General features: G+C 37.1%; 2 long non-coding RNA genes across 2 annotated transcripts; both read left to right on the forward strand.

Moving 5' to 3' along the window:
- Nucleotides 1-8,289: 8,289 nt before the first annotated feature.
- On the forward strand, nucleotides 8,290-11,003 carry LOC130046822 (uncharacterized). The gene is made up of 4 exons (XR_008795833.1): nucleotides 8,290-8,399; nucleotides 8,615-8,716; nucleotides 9,071-9,172; nucleotides 9,306-11,003. It is a non-coding gene; the product is annotated as an uncharacterized LOC130046822 (long non-coding RNA).
- A 6,326-nt stretch (nucleotides 11,004-17,329) lies between these two features.
- On the forward strand, nucleotides 17,330-19,172 carry LOC125672853 (uncharacterized). The gene is made up of 3 exons (XR_008795834.1): nucleotides 17,330-17,478; nucleotides 18,330-18,406; nucleotides 18,897-19,172. It is a non-coding gene; the product is annotated as an uncharacterized LOC125672853 (long non-coding RNA).
- The last annotated feature ends 1,687 nt before the right edge of the window (nucleotides 19,173-20,859 follow it).

Here is a 20,859-nt window from a genome sequence, read left to right on the forward strand (position 1 = left end):
TGTGACGGACTTAAGACACAGACAAGTCAAACTGACGATTCCTCAATCCCAAACAGATCAATTAGGCCAGTCGTCGACCTTGTTTTTTTTCCAGACACGGTTGGGGGGGGGGGGGGGCTGCTTGTCCAGTTGACTCATTTGTCAAAGCCGTAAGAAATCACAATGCCCCAGGGCAACAGTCAATTATTAGTTCATTTCGATGGCAATCCCCTAATGCGTCATTGGTTCACATCTATTTTGGGCAAAACCTTGAAATTCTGCAATATTAAGAAGGGGCATTTTAGGTCTCACTCATTTAGGATTGGGGCAGCTACAGAGGCAACAATGAGGGGGTATTTCAGATGTAGTAATCAAACAATGGGGTAGGTGGAAGTCAGGAACTTTTTAGCTCACCTGAACCGAAGGTACAAGTGAGCTTTTCTGATCACATTTTGTCCGTCTGTCTGTCCGTCTGTAAACTTTTCACATTTTCGATTTCTTCTCCAGAACTACAGGGCCAAATTCAACCAAAGTTGCCATAAAGCATCCTTAGGTGAAGGGGATTCAGATTTGTTCAAATGAAGGGCCATGTCTCTTTCAAAGGAAAGATAATCACAAAAATGCAAAAATGGGGTGGGGGTCATTTAAAAATCTTCTTCTCAAGAACCACTGAGCCAGAAAAGCTGAAATTTACATGAAAGCTTCCTGACATAGTGCAGATTCACATTTGTTAAAATCCTGGCCCCCGGGGGTCGGATGGGGTCACAATAGGGGATAAAAGTTTTGCATGCAAATATATAGGAAAACTCTTCTTCTCAAAAACCACTGAGCCAGAAAAGCTGAGATTTATATGAAAGCTACCTGATATAGTGTAGATTCTAAATTGTTAAAATCATGACCCCCGGGGGTCGGATGGGGCCACAATAGGGGATCAAAGTTTTGCATAAAAATATACAGGGACATTCTTTAAAAATCTTCTTCTCAAGAACCCCTGAGCCAGAAAAGCTGATATTTACATGAAAGCTTCCTGATATAGTGCAAATTCAAGTTTGTTAAAATGATGGCCCCGGTGGTAGGATGGGGCCACAATAGGGCTTCAAAGTTTTACATACAAATATATAGAAAAAATCTTTAAAAATCTTCTTCTCAAGAACCACTGAACCAGAAAAGCTGATATTTACATGAAAAACTTCCTAATATAGAGCGGAGTTAAGTTTGTTCAAATCATGCCCCCCTGTGGTATGATGGGGACCACAATAAGGGATCAAAGTTTTACATACAGATATATAGGAAAAATCTTTAAAAATCTTCTTCTCAAGAACACCTGAGCCAGAGAAGCTGATATTTACATGAAAGGTTTCTGACATAGTGCAGATTCAAGTTTGTTCAAATCTTGGCCCCTGGGGGTAGGATGGGGCCACAAGGGGGGGGGGGTCAAAGTTTTACATACAAATATATAAGAAAAATCTTTAAATATATTCTTCTCAAGAACCATTGGGCCAAAGAAGTTCACGTTTACATGAAAGCTTTCTGACATAGTGTAGATTCAAGTTTGCAAAAACTATGGCCTCCAGGGGTAGGTTGGGGCCATAATAAGGACTAAGGTTTTACATGTAAATAGATATAAAAAGTCTTCTGATATGGACCAAGGTGACTCAGGTGAGCGATGTGGCTCATGGGCCTCTTGTTCTTCTTACATTTGATTGTCTTAAGTTATGCATCGTAGATTTTGCATAGATTTGGTGAATGCATAGATAATTTTTGCCCATTATGTTGTGAAGTCTTGCTAACAAAGACCACGTTTTGCAGGAAAATCAATTGCAGTTTGGATCATGGGATCTTCCATTGTTCATTGGTCTGCCAGTAGGTCTAACAGTTGTCCTGGTGGGAAGCACCTTGCGCTCCTAGATAAACATGTTCAAATTTATTGGTTCGGTGTCACGGAATGAAATGGGAGCAGTTTGACTCTCTTTTTATAACAAATTAGGGAAAACCCCGGCACCTAGATATTTAATAGTGCACTTGGGATCTAATGATCTAGGGATTCTTCCTGGTCTAGAGTTTCTGAATTGCATAAAATGCTCCTTTTTCCGTTGTAAGTTGCTGTCCCCTGACACAACTATAATTTGATCAGACATGCTGTCACGCTTATATTGGCACAATGCCAAAAAAGCTTCTAGAGTAGATGCCATGCGCAAGGATGTCAACCGCAAGCACAAGAATTTTCTTAAAACAGAGAGGGGTTTAGTGATTAGGCACCCAACAATTACATATACCGAAAAACAGCTCTTTATGCATGACGACACTCACCTGAATGCATTGGACAATTCTGTGCTTCTTAATGACTTTCAAGGGGGTTTGAAAACCTTTTTATCAGATCCAAAACGGGACATCACTGTATATCCAGACGAACTGTAGGTTGATTAATAAAAATGGTAAGCGGTACTAATTCGATAATTTAACTGGCTTAATTATATTTTTATCTTGTTCTCTTTAGGTAAGGAACGGTGGGTGAAAGTTTTAGGCTCGTAGCACTGGAACACTGATACCGCCTTGTTGGTGGGTGAACTTGTATCTAGACAAGTCCATTTGGCGGAACTCGGGGATTACCACGAATCAGGATCTCGCTTAAATGTTGCTCTAAACTCTGTGTATTCCATCCTCATTACTGGGGGGAATGTGGGGGTCACCTTTGTTTACCTTAGGGACCGGCTTGACCCTTGTGGTATCAAGAGCACGTTTTGGGCTTATCCTTGTATATGGTACCAGGGGAGGCGGGATAGAGTGAGGACCTGAGTCAGTACTTGATTTCCTATTCACATGTGGCATTCTCTCTTGTTATGGTACCAGGAGGTCTCGCTCATCACGGTCACCCGTGGGTGCTCCTTTTGCCAGTTGATGGAGGCATTTGGTAATTCTCCGGTTTCCGCCTGGGGAACTTATACATTATAGAAGTGGATTGTGACAAATAGTCGCCACAAAAATTGTAATATTCAAGTTTTTTCATTAAGTTTTGTAATTTATACGATTTGTCACGTTCGTTTCTGCATCTGGAATTAATGTATATTTATACATGTATATTTATGATTAATTTTGTAGAATCAAAATTTGTAAAAGTTCCAAATCGTTTTGACTGGTGTTGTTGTAAGTGTGTCAATTGAACTCGCTATAAAAAGATTTGTGAATTTCGCACAGATTATAGTAGATATGATGTAAAAGGCCAGATGTATTGCTAACGTGACATAATGCACATCAAATATCAGACACTGTTCCTAAATTAAACACATTTTAATTATTGTCTCTCCGTATGAGATATCGATGTCTGGAAGGAAAAGGAAATATTCAATCATTCCCATAGCGTAGCAACAACAAAAAAGGAAGAAAGAACTGATGATTGATGTGTCTATATTTCCCAGGCTTACAAATAAAACGATACGTTCTGATACCATTGCTCGTTTTACTCAGCCTTTCATGTAACAAGAAACAAAAATGGAATATTGATATCTTTATATTTTCCAGGATTACAAGCAAAGCTGCATCTTACTATGCTTACGAGAAAGCGAAGAAACCGAACAGCAATTAATCTCATAAATTCAAGTGCCGTGGGGATCCTAGTTAGAATAGGTCCTTAGTACCCCTTGCTTGTCGTAATAGGTGATTAAATAAGGCGGTCCCTCGGATGAGACCACAAAAACCGCGGTCCCGTGTCACAGCAGGTGTTGCATGATAAAGATCCCTCCCTGCAGTAAGAACCGAGCAAAGGCCTACATTTTGCAGCCTTTCACCGGCAATGGTACCGTCTCCATATGAGTGAAATATTCTCGAGAGGGCCGTTAATCAATAATTAATCAATTAATCATTAATTCAACAAAGAAAAACGTTAGCGTTGGGCAAACAAAAACGTTTGGATATACTATATGTGGGACCAGGTGCATAGGCGGAGTAATGATCCCCTGTTAATCAGTCACATCCATCGCGAGTCTGTTAAACGGAGTATTCCATAGTCAATAAACGGTCTGATAGCATTCAATCTATAGCTGCTGGGATAAAGGTAGGACAAACCACAGAGTTAGAAATCCACCCCTAATAAAACGTTATTATCTTGCATCGTCGTTTTCAAACTTTTGATTTAAACATTCAAACATATATTCCCATTACATTTGTCTCAAACCTTTATCAGTCACTATGTTGATTATAAATGAAGAGAGAAAAGGAAATCATTAAACAAATCATTTTTACCAATATGTTCAATGCCTTACCAAGGCAGGTAAAATTCTAACAAAACACATTTGAATTTTCAAGCTTAAGGAGAAGAGAAGAAATATTATGCAGAAACGGTATTGTCATGGAATTACGATAATTAGACTTGTATAATCATTCTTCTGATCAAATATTTCAACTGATACAAGTAATTGTGCCCGTTTCCTTTCGTTTTATTTTGTACTTCAGTCTGAGTGTAATACAGGTCCGAGATATACATTTCACAATGTACGTGTATGACAACAGATACATGTAGAATAAAGCTTCTCTTCAAGACTAAAATATATTCTCAGGGAAGACGGTTGATGTACAGTTTAACATCGTAACATTGACATCCAACTACATGTAGCAAGTCAACAAAAATGTTAACTTGGTGTAAACGAAACAATCCAAAAATAAGGGATATTGACTAACTAATCATCTTACGTAAAACAGGATGAAACTCAAACGTGGGTCAGTGCATGTATCAATTAAAGAGTCGCACAAGCCTGGTATATGACGGAAGTGCATTCAATCATATATCTATAAAAATTTCTAATGATAAGTTGAGCATTAACATAATTTGATTTCCTCTTCTTCAAACATATAAATAAGGGTCATCTTAATGTTTCATTGTGTTCCTGTTATAAATCCATGAACAATTGAACATTGTGTACCCTACTATGAACTGGGTGGCGGTGGTAATCCTTACGGTAAACAGCTTTGGTAAGTATTTCAGGTCTACGTGCAAGCAATTATGATAATTGTTTTTTTTTAAATTAGATTTAATATTGCTACTATTTGACATTGCGACAAATATATGAAATACATGTATTTCAAAATGTGTCCATGGCTTATAAAGAAAATACGAGTAGGAAAAACTTTAAAAATAATTATTTTGACTACATATTACTCCGTTAACCAAATAGTGATATAGTGCTTAGGAAGGGTAAATGATCTCACTTCTGATATGTTTGCCCTACTTGCCTTTTTTAAAATTATTTGTATGTAGTATCTATCAGATTGATCACAGTTCATTATCCTCTCTCTTTTCATTGCACAAATATTATAATTCTAAGCAAAGAACTCATGTTATCGCAGCGTGAATGTTTGAAAGAAAACAATCTTTGAAACCTATTTCATAAAAACTAGATTTTCCTTGATCACAAAAACTATAACATGGTTTTAGATGATTGAAGAGTTACTCAGAGCTATATTTAACGCTATCAATCATGGAAAGACTGCTTTGAACAAGTCCGATTCTATGCACAAGTATTGTGAAATACATGACAATATTTAGCACGTCTTTAAGGTCAGGTTGGAATTTCCATGGACACTATTGTACTCTTTTCGTAGCTGACCTGTTTTGTATTGATATATGTCTGCATGAAAAAAGAATTATTTGGCTGTGAAATTCAATGGCACTCGTAAAAACTTAAACTCACTGACGATATTGAAAAATTTGCTAATGGTGACAATATTATGCACGATTAATACATTGCGTTTACTTGCTCTACTTTGGCATGATGTGTCTAAAAACGATTTGAGTGAAAAATATGGCGTTTCACTAGATCTGAAGTTGCGCTTTATCTGACGAGCATATAATCAAAAAACGTAGCAGGTAAAAATTATACATGCGGCCAAAAATGGGAAACGGTCAGTCTGATTAACCCCCCTTTTTGTAAGAGTCGACGGGCGGACATAGAAAAAAGGAGAGCAAGATTGAAGGTCTGGTTTTAATCAGGCTCTGGAAACGGCATACTCCCCAACTGACATCTAGATTCCGCAGTTCTCGGACAGGAGTAAATAGGAGCACTACCTCATTAACTGACCTCAAAGTGTGGACAATTCTCTCATTCTGGATGAAACGAAGCTCCAGCTATTCCTGGGAAAGTACGCAGAACACAGCGTTTCTTTGCTACATTGCATCCATCAGAAATGCCATATATTTATCTTTGAGGTTTTCTTTTGGGTCCATCAATTTCCTTCCAGGTCGAAGAAGCTCAGATACTGCGGATAAAATTTCCAGAACATATTTCCATTGGACCCTGTACATTGGGTAAAATGGATCTACTGCCAACATATACTGGATTATCTTCTGTCGAGATGTACTACTAACTCTTCTGGTGATGATCGTCAACCACATAAAAGGTTCTCTCTGCGAAGTCCTTAACGAATGTGTTGCTGTCTTGTGCACACTATCATAAACAAAACGTAGTAATCGTGTGGAGGGAGAATTTCCAAACATATAAACCTGTAGATATTATCTTTTGATAGTCTAGGATCGTTGTTTGTATTGAAGACCATATGAAACGTTTCAAGTTGCGAGGGTCGTTCCTGATTGTAAAAGAATGGAACATATGTTCTATATCCCTCATGACTGCTATCGTATCTTTTCCATGATGCTGGGAAAGTAGCTGTCATCAACTGAGATGCTTGCTTCATAATAGCTATGGGAAAATATCACACGATACTGCTTTATCATACAAAAATATCAACTTTTTGACCTCGGAGACGTCGAGATATGCCGGATAATTCATGAAAATTGAGCATTGTTCAGGGGGCAAGACTGCCGACTTGTTGAAGAGGACATGATTTGGTTGACGAATTCTATCTAAACAGGATTCTACTATCAGTGTTTCCAACCAAGACTAACCTCTGGGTGAAGGTCGAGTCAGGTTGCTAAATACTTTGAGACAGAACATGACGAAAATAAGGCGTATCCCTTCCAATAAGTAAGAGAATAAATGGAGTCAGCTGGAAAATCTAAAACTTAAAAAAATATGTTATCCATAAAGCATTACATATCTGCTTAATATTTGAATGAAACTATCAACTCAACTTTATGACTAACTTTATCTAGCAATAGTTCATTATTACATGTATATGAAGTTTATGTCTCTTAACTGATTCAATACATGGGAGCATTATCTGCGTATGATCAGTAAAGACAAGCTGCTGTAAATGAGTTCACATTGCTGGGATTTCAAGTGTCCACACAAGTGAAAATTTCTCGAGAGGGACGTTAAACAATATACAACCAAATATCGTTTAAAGTCAGCACGTTGCAAATTCCATAGTCGTTATCGTGGGCTTATTTGCAAATTTAACTGTCATTGAGTTGGATACCAATTGTTAGGCTGTTCTTTATGTATTCATTTTGATTACTCCGTTTACTTGATCAAGGTATAGGACTCTCCGTAGTTGTAAACGGTCAACACGGGGTGCTTACTCCTTCTAGACACCCGGTAGAATGCCCCAAATGTTTACGAAACGTCTGCTGTATTACATCGTAGTAGTAGGTCTATTACTATAACGCCACTGTCATCAGTTCAAATGTGTCCAGATGCTCGTGTTTGCCCTACTCTTAATTTTGTAGGAACTATGAGATCGATCACCATTCGTTATCTTCACTTTTCACACACGTACATATAACACCATTCCTTTGTTCTACATAGAAAGTCTGAAGATAATGAACAGTAATCAATGTCACAAATCCTCATACTTATCCCAAACAATTGATTCCCAATTTCGGCACTACTTAAAGATCGGATCCACACTTTCTGGGTGACAATATACATAGGGTACAAGTCTACTATTGCAAATTGTACGATATGATCCTCCAATTACACTTGTGTTGATCAGTCGAACATGGAAATATATGAAACTGTGAAATATTGCATTGATTTCATTCTAGGAGTTTACAATAGCGAAGTTGCAGTCTCCAGCCACACAATATCCAAAAATGTAACTTTATCGGAATCAGGTAAAATATATATCAAATCCCCAGGGTCTCCATTCCAGAATTACAAGAAAAACACAATCTACATATGGACTGTGACGGCTCCGGAAACTACTAACGAAATCCTTATCATAATGAAAGATCTGGATATTTCATATATTCCTGGACACCCTTGTGAGGACTCTATAAAGGTTTTTATTAGTTTGTAAAATCGTGAAATGCCCATGAAATGATTATTTATTTGAAATAACATATTTCAAAGTTGTTTCACTATGATCTTAATGACAATTATAGATACAAGACGCACATGATGTGTTATTCGAAGGATGCGGGAGAGCATGGAATTTCCCTATCTATGCTAAAGGAAACAAATTGAAGATAACACTGTTTTCTAATCGTGACGATCTTACAGGAAAAGGAATGTGGTTAGAACTGAGAGGTACATGCTAGTTTACTGAATTAATGATAACTGACTGAGAATCGTTGTTTAAAAAACAACAAAGGACTTTTGTTGTGGTAAACGGTTACATTTTAAGTGAAAGGCAAATATGCGTTTTTGAACAAAAATAGCATAAGCATTTGAGTCACAAATTCACGCAATGCCTCGTAGTGAACTTTCTTACAAAGCGCCTGATTTTTTCAATGTAATTATAGTCACTAAAGTAACATCACAGCCAACATCCAGCAGCATTAGGACAACTGCACCCGTAGATATGACGTTATCGACATTGGTAGAGACTACAAATGAACGTTTAGGTAATCATTTGAATATCTACAAAATGAATTACAATGCCTAGACTGTTTTGAGTTTGAACAATAGTGTCTGGATATGATAAAAAAGCGATAATTATTTAACAACCTCTTCCTGATTTTGTATTTTACATACGTTTCATGATATTCACTATTGTTTGTTAAACTAACTTTTTCATAACCGATTTGTAAAGGATCGAGGCCAAGTCTGAGTTTTGATGTGATTATTTATAAGAGGAAATACATCGATCCTCCGCTTAAAGGAATTTGCTTGCTATCATTTTTATTTATAGTGATAAACTCTCTTAAACAGTATACAGTGAGTTCATTTACAACATGTATATTTCTTTTAATGAAAAGTGAAACGAACATCAGCACGACCTACAAGCAGTGATATTCTACTGACGAATTCAGCTGACAAGGACGTTTCAAATTTTGTTGGAAATACAACTTTTTCTTCAAGTAAGGATAATTAAATCAATGAAAAAAGATTCTGTTGTAAAATATTATCAAATTGATTAAATAGTCAGGTATCCTCATCTTTATCTAAACCGCACAACGCGTTTCTTATCAATCATTCTGACGTTGAATTCAGGACGACCTATAACAAGAAAGATAACCCAGACTACATACATGTATATGACAAAGACGAGTACCACGGTGACAAGTGAAAGTCTGACAACGATAGGCTCAAGAGGTAGGTGTGGAATATAAAAATTTTAATTTTCTCGTTTACTTGTATGTGTTACTTAATTGGTAGATCAGAAACAAAATGGAAAATCATACAGATATCAGTACACAATCGCAATAAAGAATAACATGGACTTACCGCATGTATGTATGAACTCAAAACAGTCATCAACAATATGCGACATTCAAGGGGTAACGTAAGACTATTGTCAAGACTACAGTGTATTCGACAATTTGTAAGCCGGTATATGTATATCTGTCCTAAATTCCATTGTTAACAAAAGTTGGGCTGTTCATGTCACAATTCAATATGTGCTTAAAGTATACCAGAGTACTATTTTCAAGGAATGAAAGTAATTATTCCTCTTTTTATACGATATAAACCAAATTGGGTTAGTTTACGCATCATAAACCACGACGCGGTTTATCTAATAGCGTAAAATAACACCAACCGAAATTGCTCTAGCAAGAAAATGGAAACGGATCAACAAAACGTACTGTGACGTCATAGCTAGGACGTCATATAGTGGAACTAAACGCCAACTTTGTTTATATTATAAAAATTATTTTGATTAAGAAAAATGAACCAATAAAATCACGTGTTACAGGTAACGTCGAATTCTTCTTTTCCTTTTGCTCTATTTATCACTTTTATGAGTCAATTCAGTGCTTTACTTTAGATGATATATTATTGTGTAATATTGTTTATCTGTTTTATATTCCCCTGAGTGTATACCTTACTTACATGAGCTTTGTTGCAAATTACCTACATTCAGAAAACTTCATCTGGTATTCGAACTGCGGCCTTTTGAAAACTTTAGTGTATTTTCCCTCTAAATTTCCAAACTGGCACATTGTTTTACAAACCTAATACATTCGTAGGTAAGTACACTTTATTGAATTGCTTAATCTAATTCTAAGATATTAAATGTAAAATAAAAGTTATGTCAATACATTTTGATTTTGTCAGGATGTAGAATGATATCAACAAGCGAGGCCTGGAGTTAGGAGTCCGAGTCCCGCTCATTCCATGCCGCATCAAATCCAAGACGTAAACATGAGTTATAATTGCTCCTTCGCCAAACACTCGGCTTTTAGAAAAGACGATGATAACGAACAGTGATCAGTCTCATAATTCCTAATATGTAAACGGTGTGACCGTTGAGACGAGCGAAGACCCATGACATCTTACAACACGACTTTAGGCATTTCATTTAACGCGGGAAATATAACGCGGTTGATGTAAACAGTGCATTGTGATGTCATCATTAGCTGCTACATTATTTTCTTTCAAACCAATCAATTATCCACAACAAAACGTACGAAGGTATGGGAAAGCTTGTTTGGAATTTAAAATCATTTGTGGTACTTTCCAAACTATTTATTTGTTTTATCTACGGGGTTGTCAATGAAGTATACCGTAGTGACGGCGACATCTTTCCGGAGGCATTATGGGTAGTTTCCATCATTTTTCAGCTGATGAAGAGCAAACCACGTGACTCCATTGCGTAATCATTGGAGCGAGCTCGTCGCGTCGCTTCGCGACGCGAGCTTCGCTCTCTATAAAGAACATGTATCTCCACTAGGTCACCAACAGTTTTAGCTACATTTATAAAACAATCATTGAAAAATTTACATTTTATTCTTTCTAATAGATACACGTAAAAGGGTTTTGTTTTGTGGGGATATTATATCTCCCTGTATAATGTGAAGGTATTACATCTCTCTGAACGGTCGCGGTACATATATGTAGTTCATAGGTAGAGATTTCGATTCGAAATCGGTAGGTCGTGAATCCGAGCCCCACTAGTGCCATGGCCGCGTCAAACCTAAGACGTACCAATAAATAGTGATTGCTTCTTCGCCAAACGCTCGCCATTTAAAAGTGAGAATCACAGGTCTTTCGGATATGACCTTATAAACGGAGGCCACATGTCGCGACAGATGTTGACACATAAAAGAATCCTCACTACTACAGCCATAAGCGCTAATGACAGGTCTAAATTTGTGGTACTTGACTTACAACTGGTGACGTCTCAATGTGAGTGAAAATATCTCGACGGGACGTAATACAAGCAAATGATCGAACAAACGAACAAATATCTTTCTGTGTATCACTGTAAAATCTAAAGTTTAAATCGCTTTCCTTTCACTGACTTTATACAGGCAATTAAGTACTTCATTACCAAACTTTCACCCATACGTCTACATCGGGGTTGAAAATAGCTCACTTAGAAAGATTTATTTTTAAATACTAGTACATGTACCCGAACTGATTTGTAATACTTGATTTGGTCAGTCTGGTAGATTTTAAGACGACTGTATAAAATTAGTTTGCTATACTTTTTAAAAACAGATTCTGCTGTAAAACTTTTGAGACAGGTTAATCTACTTCATTGGTGAATTAAATTTCATCTTAGTTTCTTTACCACCAAAAAAAAACAACACCCAGTTTATGATTAAATTTCCTCTGTAAATGTGGTTCAGGTTAGCATATTGTTAATTTTGAAGTATTTTCTATAGTTTCAGAATAGAGTATTTGTAAAACTCTAATGAGTATATAAGTAAAATAACGAGTATCAATGTGTTATTGACAGTGTCAATTGCCGTGAATCAGTACGCGTATTGTGTAGTAAGTAAAGTAAATGTATGCGCTGAACATTCTAAAAGTACAAGTATAGAGTAATAAGTAAAAAGATACACAAATATAATCAGTGTACAATATGCGGTTCGTAGCACAACATATACAGTGTTGTGATGTAGCGTACAACAGTTGAGGTACATACACTATTTGAAAAACGTGCAACTTGATTTTATAGATCCAGGAGAAGTGGAATGGTGACCGGTGGAAACAGAGAGGTTCCGATATCAAATGGAGCTATTGTAAATTGTATAGACCCACCACCAGTGATCCGCCACCGAATATAAGTCAATAACTGAACTATAGCTGCAGTACCATTACAGTGAAAATGAACAACAATAATTAGTCTGAATTATTGTCCAATTAAAAATATAAAAAACGATATCGAAATGATAAAATGCCCTGTGTAACATTTTCATGGTATTTTGCTAAAATTAATAATGACAATTGCATTCCTTTTTATGTTAAAAGAGGGTTGTATAGGTGGCCAGATTCTTTGGAATAAAGGTTCACCAGCACATCAAGATAACTGTAGACCACAGGGAGGGACCTGTTTTGATACACTTATATAATATATGATATGATATTACTTGTGCGCACTGAGTGACATTACAATACACATAAAACTCACACAATGTTATCTAATTTGCAGATAATGTCCTATACATGTCTTTTGTTTAAGACATTGATACACTATACTTTTGTCTGTTGGAAATACGACACAAATTACACATGAGTTTTACATTGCATTGCTATGCATTTACGAAGGTTGCCCCACAATTCCGTGGACTGGGCTTATAACTTTTAAAGTATCGATTTAATTTAATAAAAACTGCTATATATTACTAATTATACCATTGTTGACCAATAGCCAACATTTCAACTGTGTTTTACAGGTACACTTATCCTTCGAATATGAAATCTTTCTTTGTTTTTCTTCATTTTTTTTAAAGCCGATATACCCAAAGTGCACATACCCTATGCAGACGATCTGTTGATTCCAAAAATTCCTTCGAGCTTTCGTACGGTCTGACATCTCTCCTCTTGCAGTGTCATCCTGTAATTTCATCGCATTTTCGTCGATTTCCTTCAGCAGACCTTTTCCTCTGGCGTACTGTCCTCATATCATTCAGAAAATGATTTATGCCAGGGAACGAGAAACATTTCTCTACGCTTCTGTCAATTTTAACTTCTTGTTAATCTCCATTAGAGCCAAGCCGAGTTCCGTGCAATTTTATGACTTCTCGGTGCGCCGCGTTTGACGCTGACAACACCATTTCAATCAAAATTTGCACTCCCTAACATGTGGCACGATAAGTCATAATTAATTTAGATATTACGTCATCATGATAACATTTTCCGGGTATAAATGAGTATCTAAACAAAATTTCTTCATCCCCATGGGGTCAATTTTGGTAGAGGAATACCTACTCTTTCTAAATATCTATTAAGTGTCAATATAGTATCAACAGCACTAAAAATGATGTTATTTAAGTGTTTTACACATAAACACTATATACCAAGTTTGGCCCCGCCCTGGGGTCAGAACCCCTACCATCCCGTGGGGATTCGGGTTCGAATAGGTCCTCAGTACCCCCTTGTTTGTCGTAAGTGGCGACTAAATGGGGCGGTCCTTCGGATGAGACCGCAAAAACCGAGGTCCCGTGTCACAGCAGTTGTGGCACGATAAATATCCCTCCCTGCTCAATGGCCATAAGCGCCGAGCATATGCCTAAATATTGAAGCCCTTCAACGGCAGTGGTGACGTCTCCATATGAGTGAAATATTCTCGAGAGGGACGTTAAACAATATTCAATCAATCAATCAGAACCCCTACCCCGGTGATCATGAAATTTACAATTTTGGTAGAGGCCTTACTGTTCTCCATCACAATGCATTTAGTTATTCTTACACATGTGCGGTTCCTGAGATGTTTGAAAATTGGTCAATTTTGGGCAGTTTTCGTCCTGCCCCTAAGGCCCCAAGGGTGCAGGAATCCTGAATTTTACAATTTATGTTCCCCTTGTTCCAAATGTTTTTATATTAATTTTGAAAAGAATTGGAATGATAGTCATCAAGAAGAAGTTAAAAATATCTATTGTTCACACATTTAATAACTGACCATTTTGGCCTCACCCTGATACCAAAAACCTCTACCCCTGGGATCATCAAATTTACAATTTTGGTAAAGGACTACCACTTCTTTCTAACTATCTATTTACTTTTAATCTAGTATCAATACCACTAAAGAAGATGCTATTTAAGTGTTGTACTTATAAACATTATATGCCAGAACCCCTACCTCGGTGATCATGAAATTTACCATTTTGGTAGAAACCTTCCTGCTCTACATCACCATGCGTTTAGTTTTTCTTACGTGTGTGTGGTTCTTGAGAAGAAGATTTTTGAAAATTGGTCAATTTTGGGCAGTTTTCCCCCGCCCCTAGGGCCACAGGGATGCTGGAGTCCTGAAATTTACAATTTATGTCCCTTTGTCCCAGTGATGCATTATACCAATTATGAAAAGAATTGGACTGATAGTTATTCAGAAGAAGTTAAAAATGTTCAATTGTTAACGCACGGCGCACAACGGACGACGACTTGCAGTTGAGTTGTCAGTTTGAAGTTAATGTCTACTTTCAATAAAATATCTAAGTATGAAGCAGAAGTGGATGACTCTGTGGTGTCTTTTATTTCAAGCTCACAGGGATATATCAAATCGACATATGAATGAAAGCTATCATTGTTAATAGACAAAACGTCATCGATATATCTAAAAGTCGAATTGAAGGTCACAGCGAGATATTTTTTCTTCTCACGTAGAAGTTTTTGAATAAATTCTGCTTCATATGAATATAAAAACAGGTCAGCTAACAACGGAGCACAATTCGTGCCCATGGGAATTCCAACAGACTGTTGGAAGACCTGATCACCAAAGACCACGAAGATATTGTCAATGAGGAACTCTAGCATATTTTTTATTTCAACTTCAGAGTACTTGTGCGTGGAATCAGAGTGGTGTTTAACAAAGTAAGTTTTTGAATGACTGATCACTATATATGAATATTTCCGCTACCCGTTTTTGTTGAAGAAGCAACTGTCTATGATGTCAACAAGTCTAGTCTTTAATTTATCGTGAAGAATGGTCGTGTATAGTGTTGAAAAGTCATAGGTTTTAATGTTATTGATTTGGGAAAAATTCTGTGATTTCAAGTTTACTAAAAGTTCTTTAGAATTTTTTAGAATCCACATTTGATTAACACCACTTCTGGCATATGTAGTCGCACAGTAAGTTTGAAGTTTCTCCTTCACAGCTGTTAACATTTTCGTGAGGAGCAAAGATAGGGGCTTGGTAGAGCACTTACTGGATCCAGCAATGCATCTTTGTTTGTAAGGGTTTTATGAAGTTTAGGAATCCAGTATAGGTACGGTAAATCATATTCATTCAACCCATTGACTGGGATATTAAATGTGTCCAACACTGAAACATGGTTTTGAAGAATTTCATCTTTTGAAAGGGCAGTTGAAGTATAAGTATGATTACCAAAAGTGGAATTAATGCCAAGTTCGTTTAAAATACAGTTGTAATAATGAGCCTTACAAACAAAGACAATGTTGTTACTAGCTTTGTCAGCTGGAACCAAAACATATTCCTCATGTAACCTATCTAATTATTTTATCACTTCTGGTTTACTAAACACAGAAGGATAGATGGTACGTACTTTTGTTTTCATGTGTCTAATGCGGGATTTTAATATCCCTCTTATGCTTTTAACCCATTCTGACAATGTATCAAGTTCTTTTTCATATTTAGCCCATCGTCTGGCATAATCTTTGACAGAACTCATAATAGAGATGAAGTTCTGTCGCCAATTAAAAGACCGAGGTTCTCTGTATTTAGGACCTTTAAGAATAAGTGATTTGAGGTCCTCGTTTTCAACGATATCAACATAGAAAATAGAATAACTCATCGAATCATATTCTTACATTTTGATTAAAATCTCAACAATTGCTTGCATCGAGACAATTTACCATCTATGCATGTGAAATTTGGATATCGATTGCATAACCAGAAATCAATCTCTTTTGATTTCTATACATAACCTCTTGTTATGCAATTGATCGATTAGCAGGCGTGCATGAGTAAAGGTTTTATTTCAAGAAAAGAAAATTTACAAACATAAAGATTAAAATACTTTGTTGATAAAATATTACTTATAAATGACTTCGGAAAGAGGATTTTCAAATTGTTTGATTATTATGTGCATCCTTCCGTTTTCTTCAATCTCCAAGTCTTGAAGTGGGTTGAATTTCAATGAATTCAGAAAAAAATAAAGAAAGTGACTTCGAGGTATAAATAACACAACATGCCTGTCTATTCACCTTTCGTGTAGGTTTGTCTGTGAATGATAACCACCGTTGATATTCTCTTGAATACTCACTCTTTCTAAGAACTGCGATGGTTTTAATCGGAGTTGAAATCTTAATATTTATGGCGTACATGTACTTAAATCCACCAGTGTATATGTAGTTCCTACCTCATCATAACAATTCGTATCAAAAATTAAACCGATCGCAGGTAAAGTTTAACCGCGAGGAATTTGCAAACATGCAACGTTCTGCAAATCGCAAGCGTTATAGAAAGGAGTTACCCCAAATACACATTCGCAATTATAGTGTACCCTTAGCTCCAAGAAAATTAAGATTTTAGAACTGAAACAGCAAGGGCACCAAAGTTCACGACTTTTCTTGAATATTTAGAATAAAAGAGGCATTTCAATTTATCCATCACAACATTTTCGATAATGTTCTTGAACAATTTTGGGACATGAATTTAGTCTGTTCTAGCTGATTAATTAATTCTTTATAATATCTCAGTTGAACTTTAAAATTATTAAAGATACTGGTAGATCTACAAAATTTTGAATTCTTGGAATGCTCACAAGAAGCATGAAATTTTTTTTTGTAGGTTGTATGTATATATCATGAATTCATGATTATTTAGAATTTAGAACTCTTTAAGGACTCAGACAATATATACATACACATATGCACGTATGCGGCATTTCTTGCACCCCTTCCATCTCATTGTATCTCGTTGCGTCATATCTAGCACATTCATTTACCAGCTTCATTCAATTCTTTGAAATTATGTGGAAAATCAATTTATGTATATAAATTGTTTAGGTCGTTTGGCTTGTTATTTTTAGACTAGGTTCTCATAATAGCCACTTCTTTATTTAGAACATGCAGAGTGCTCATGCGTAGGTTCTATATTTTTTCCAGCGCATGCGCTTTAGATTGGCTAGATTTAGTAAACATTGGCGAATTCAGATCTCATGGTTGTTTTCCTGCTATTTTCCCTTGGAATATTACTTTTGACATCAACTCTTCTGCACGAATCGATTCTTTATTCCCGTTGAACCTTCATGATCAGGTAATTTGATCGCTGTGGTACCTGTATTTTTTATATTTTAATAAGTTTCAACTCGGAGGAGCTAGACGCCATGCATGGAAATTTGTGAGCGTGCTTCTGTTTTGATGACTACAACCCTTTGTACTGTGTGCTAACTATTGCTAATGTCCTTCTCATCGGAGATTCACATATTCGCCGGTTTCAGCAGTATTTAAATGCCACAAACTTCGATTTCATTAATATAGCAGGTTTGGGTGCGCTACGCTTCTATGGTATTAGTGGCGGATCTATCGGGACGAGCATCACATCCAATCTATCTACTCCGTTGTGAGAAACTGGGGACCACGTCGTGTGATCGTGAATTTTGGCGGCAACGACCTAGACTCAACTGAGGATTTTTATTTCCAGCTTAGGATGTGGACTGTGTTGTGTTGCGATTAATTTGTTTTCTCACACAACTCAGTAGACGTTTTCACCTTTCAACTGTTGTTGTGTTGAGTTTTATTCAACGCCACAGAACCAGAAACATACCTCCCCATTTATATAACGCTCGTGTGAACGAAGCCAATTCATTAATAAAAAATAACGCGACTATGGCCAATATCCGGTTTTGGAAGCTGAGAGGTTTTAAAAATAGTGAACATAACATTTTCTGTGATGGGGTTCATTTCAATTGCCTGGGACAATATAAGTTTTTGAGACAGATCAGGGGAATTCTTTTAGCTTTTCTTGATACCAATACTTGTACCCTTTGAAGACTGGGGCTTCAGCGTACTATTATTTCCTGTCTATATTTTCATTTGTATATTTTTGTGATGTATATTTTTCTTTTTCCCAGCCGGATGATCTGTTTACTGCATTTATAATTCCAGCTGTTTGACGTAGGTGTTCCGGCGTTTACACTGTTGCATTTCCAGGGATATTTACTTTTATATTTTGCCTGGAGTAGGTAAGACATAAATTATTATTTTTACAATGGGATTTAAGTCCCCTTTAAACCACATTAGCCTTGGTGCTATATATGACATACTGCTTTAATTAATCATAGCAAGCCAGCCGTGGGCTATGTTAGTGGTTTGACTTTACTTACCTTGTGCCACATATAGTGGCCAGACTTAGTACATCACACCAGCCTTTGTGCTATGTATGTGGCTTACCTTATTTACTTTACTTACCTCATCATCCTTTGCGCTATATGTTGCGGTTTGGTTCAATTGAATCAAATCAGCCTTGGTGCTTCGTATATAGGCTTACCACATCAGCCTTTGTACTACGTTTAGTGGTTTGACTCATTTACATTACTTACCATATCAGTTTTCGTGCTACGTATAATGGGTTGGTTCTACTAAATCAAACCAGCGGTTGTGCAACGTTTAGTGGTTTGACCTAAATGGTTTAGACTGGCTTTCTTTTTATACTGTTGTACTTTTCTTGTGCAGGATGGCTTCCAGACCTAAACGAAGACGAACTAAACCTGCGTCCAATCCAACCATTGTTCCTGCTGCCGAACAAGTCACCCCTCAACCAGGTCCAAGCTCCCCCTTGCCTGATGTTAGTGCCATATTTCAGACATGCATGGCACAAGTCATGCCCACTATAGAGGACACTTTTAAAAAGTGCATGGAAAATTATTTCCAACAAACTCCTTCATCGACTGACAGCTCTCCAAATGCCAACCTTTCGCAGTCTCCACCAGCTCCGTCCCTTCTACAAGAACTTACAGGACACATCCAGCAAGAGATCTCAGGTACCAATAATTGCCTTTTCTCAGGTACCCTCCCCAATGCCCCTTCAGCTAAGACAACGATTCACCTTACTTTGGGTATTGACCAAAAAATTCGAACTGAAATTCACAGTGTGGAATACGTCAAATTTGCCGCACTTCTCAAACCTGCTGAGGCAGACTCTGATAGTAAGTAAAATTATCACACTGTGGATAAAGACGGTCAGTTAGTCTTTATTAAAGCCACCGACAAACCCACAGTTATTTCTTTGACCAGATGGATGGAATGTTTTCACATTTTTGTGGCTATCTACTCTGAAAAATACCCACAAGAAGTACCAAATTTGATGGCTTATGCCCAAATCATCCACAATCTTTCTCGCTCCAGTGGAGACAAGGCAGCCATCACTTATGATGAGCGATTTAGATTATGACGCCAACAGGACCCTGACTCCTGTCGTTGGCAGCATAAGAATCTTTAACTATTCCAAGAAGCAATAGTGTAGGGTTTGGAATTTAAGCTAAAATCCAAAACCCAGCCCTTTCGTGCCCCCCAGGCAAAACACAAATATTGCTTTGCCTATAACAGCACTGGATCCTGTCTTAAGGGATCGTCCTGCCCACACCCCCACGTGTGCCAAAATTCTGCCGCCAATCACCACCGCAGGCAATGTCACTCCACACCAAAACCCTATAGCAAGGCAGACGCCAAGCCCACGAACGCCTCCAACAAGGCATTGCCCCCTTTAACAAACTATGATCTCAGTATTGTTTCACCCATTAATGTTCACTACCTCCAGCATTATCTGTCAGGGTATGACCAAGCCCTCTCTAATTTCCTCATTGATGGGTTTTCTTTTGGTTTTAAAATTCCCTACATTGGTGAACGCAAGTTTCGATTATCTGATAACATATCCTCTCTCAAGGGGAAGGAACATATTTTGTTTGACAAAATCCAAAAAGAACTTGAAACAAAACGGGTAGCAGGACCTTTCATGTCACCCCCATTTCCCAATATACAAATGTCCCCCCTTGGTTTAGTGCCCAAAAAAGCACCTGGCGAGTTCCGATTGATCCATCATTTGTCTTTTCCGGACGGTGACTCTATTAATTGCCACATACACAAAGAAATGACTACTGTTAGCTATCAGTCTATTGATACAGCTATTTCTCTTATTAAACAGGTGGGAAAGGGGGCTCTCTTGGCTAAGACCGACCTAAAAAATGTTAACAAGGTCGTACTTGTAAATTGAAAGGCATCCCCTTTTTAGCTGTGACATGTAGCCGTCGGTGGCTTAGTAAAATATCAAAGTTTGAAATATACAATTTGCAATGCCCAAGCATGTTCATTAATACTTAAGATTAGAGGTTTGAGATTCGATTTTGTTGTAAAGTTCGTTGAAATTAAGAACAATACCGTCTTTTGAAATCAGGTTTGTTTGTTTTTGTTAAATCTCTATCGATATTTCTCAAATGACAGGTGTTTAAAGGTTTTGTTTATTTCGAGCACAAGGTTGTCGAGATTTCTATTGTATTTTTTTTTTGTAATAAAGAAAATCATATCCAAAAGGCAAGAATTGATAATCTTCTGTTGGTGATAAAATTCATTAAAATCTGCAAAAACTACATATTTGTTCTACTTCATTTACCTGTATTGACTTTGTCGTATCCAGCTGAAA

Source organism: Ostrea edulis, chromosome 6 (genome assembly GCF_947568905.1).
Source record: "Ostrea edulis chromosome 6, xbOstEdul1.1, whole genome shotgun sequence".
Lineage (NCBI taxonomy): Eukaryota > Metazoa > Mollusca > Bivalvia > Ostreida > Ostreidae > Ostrea > Ostrea edulis.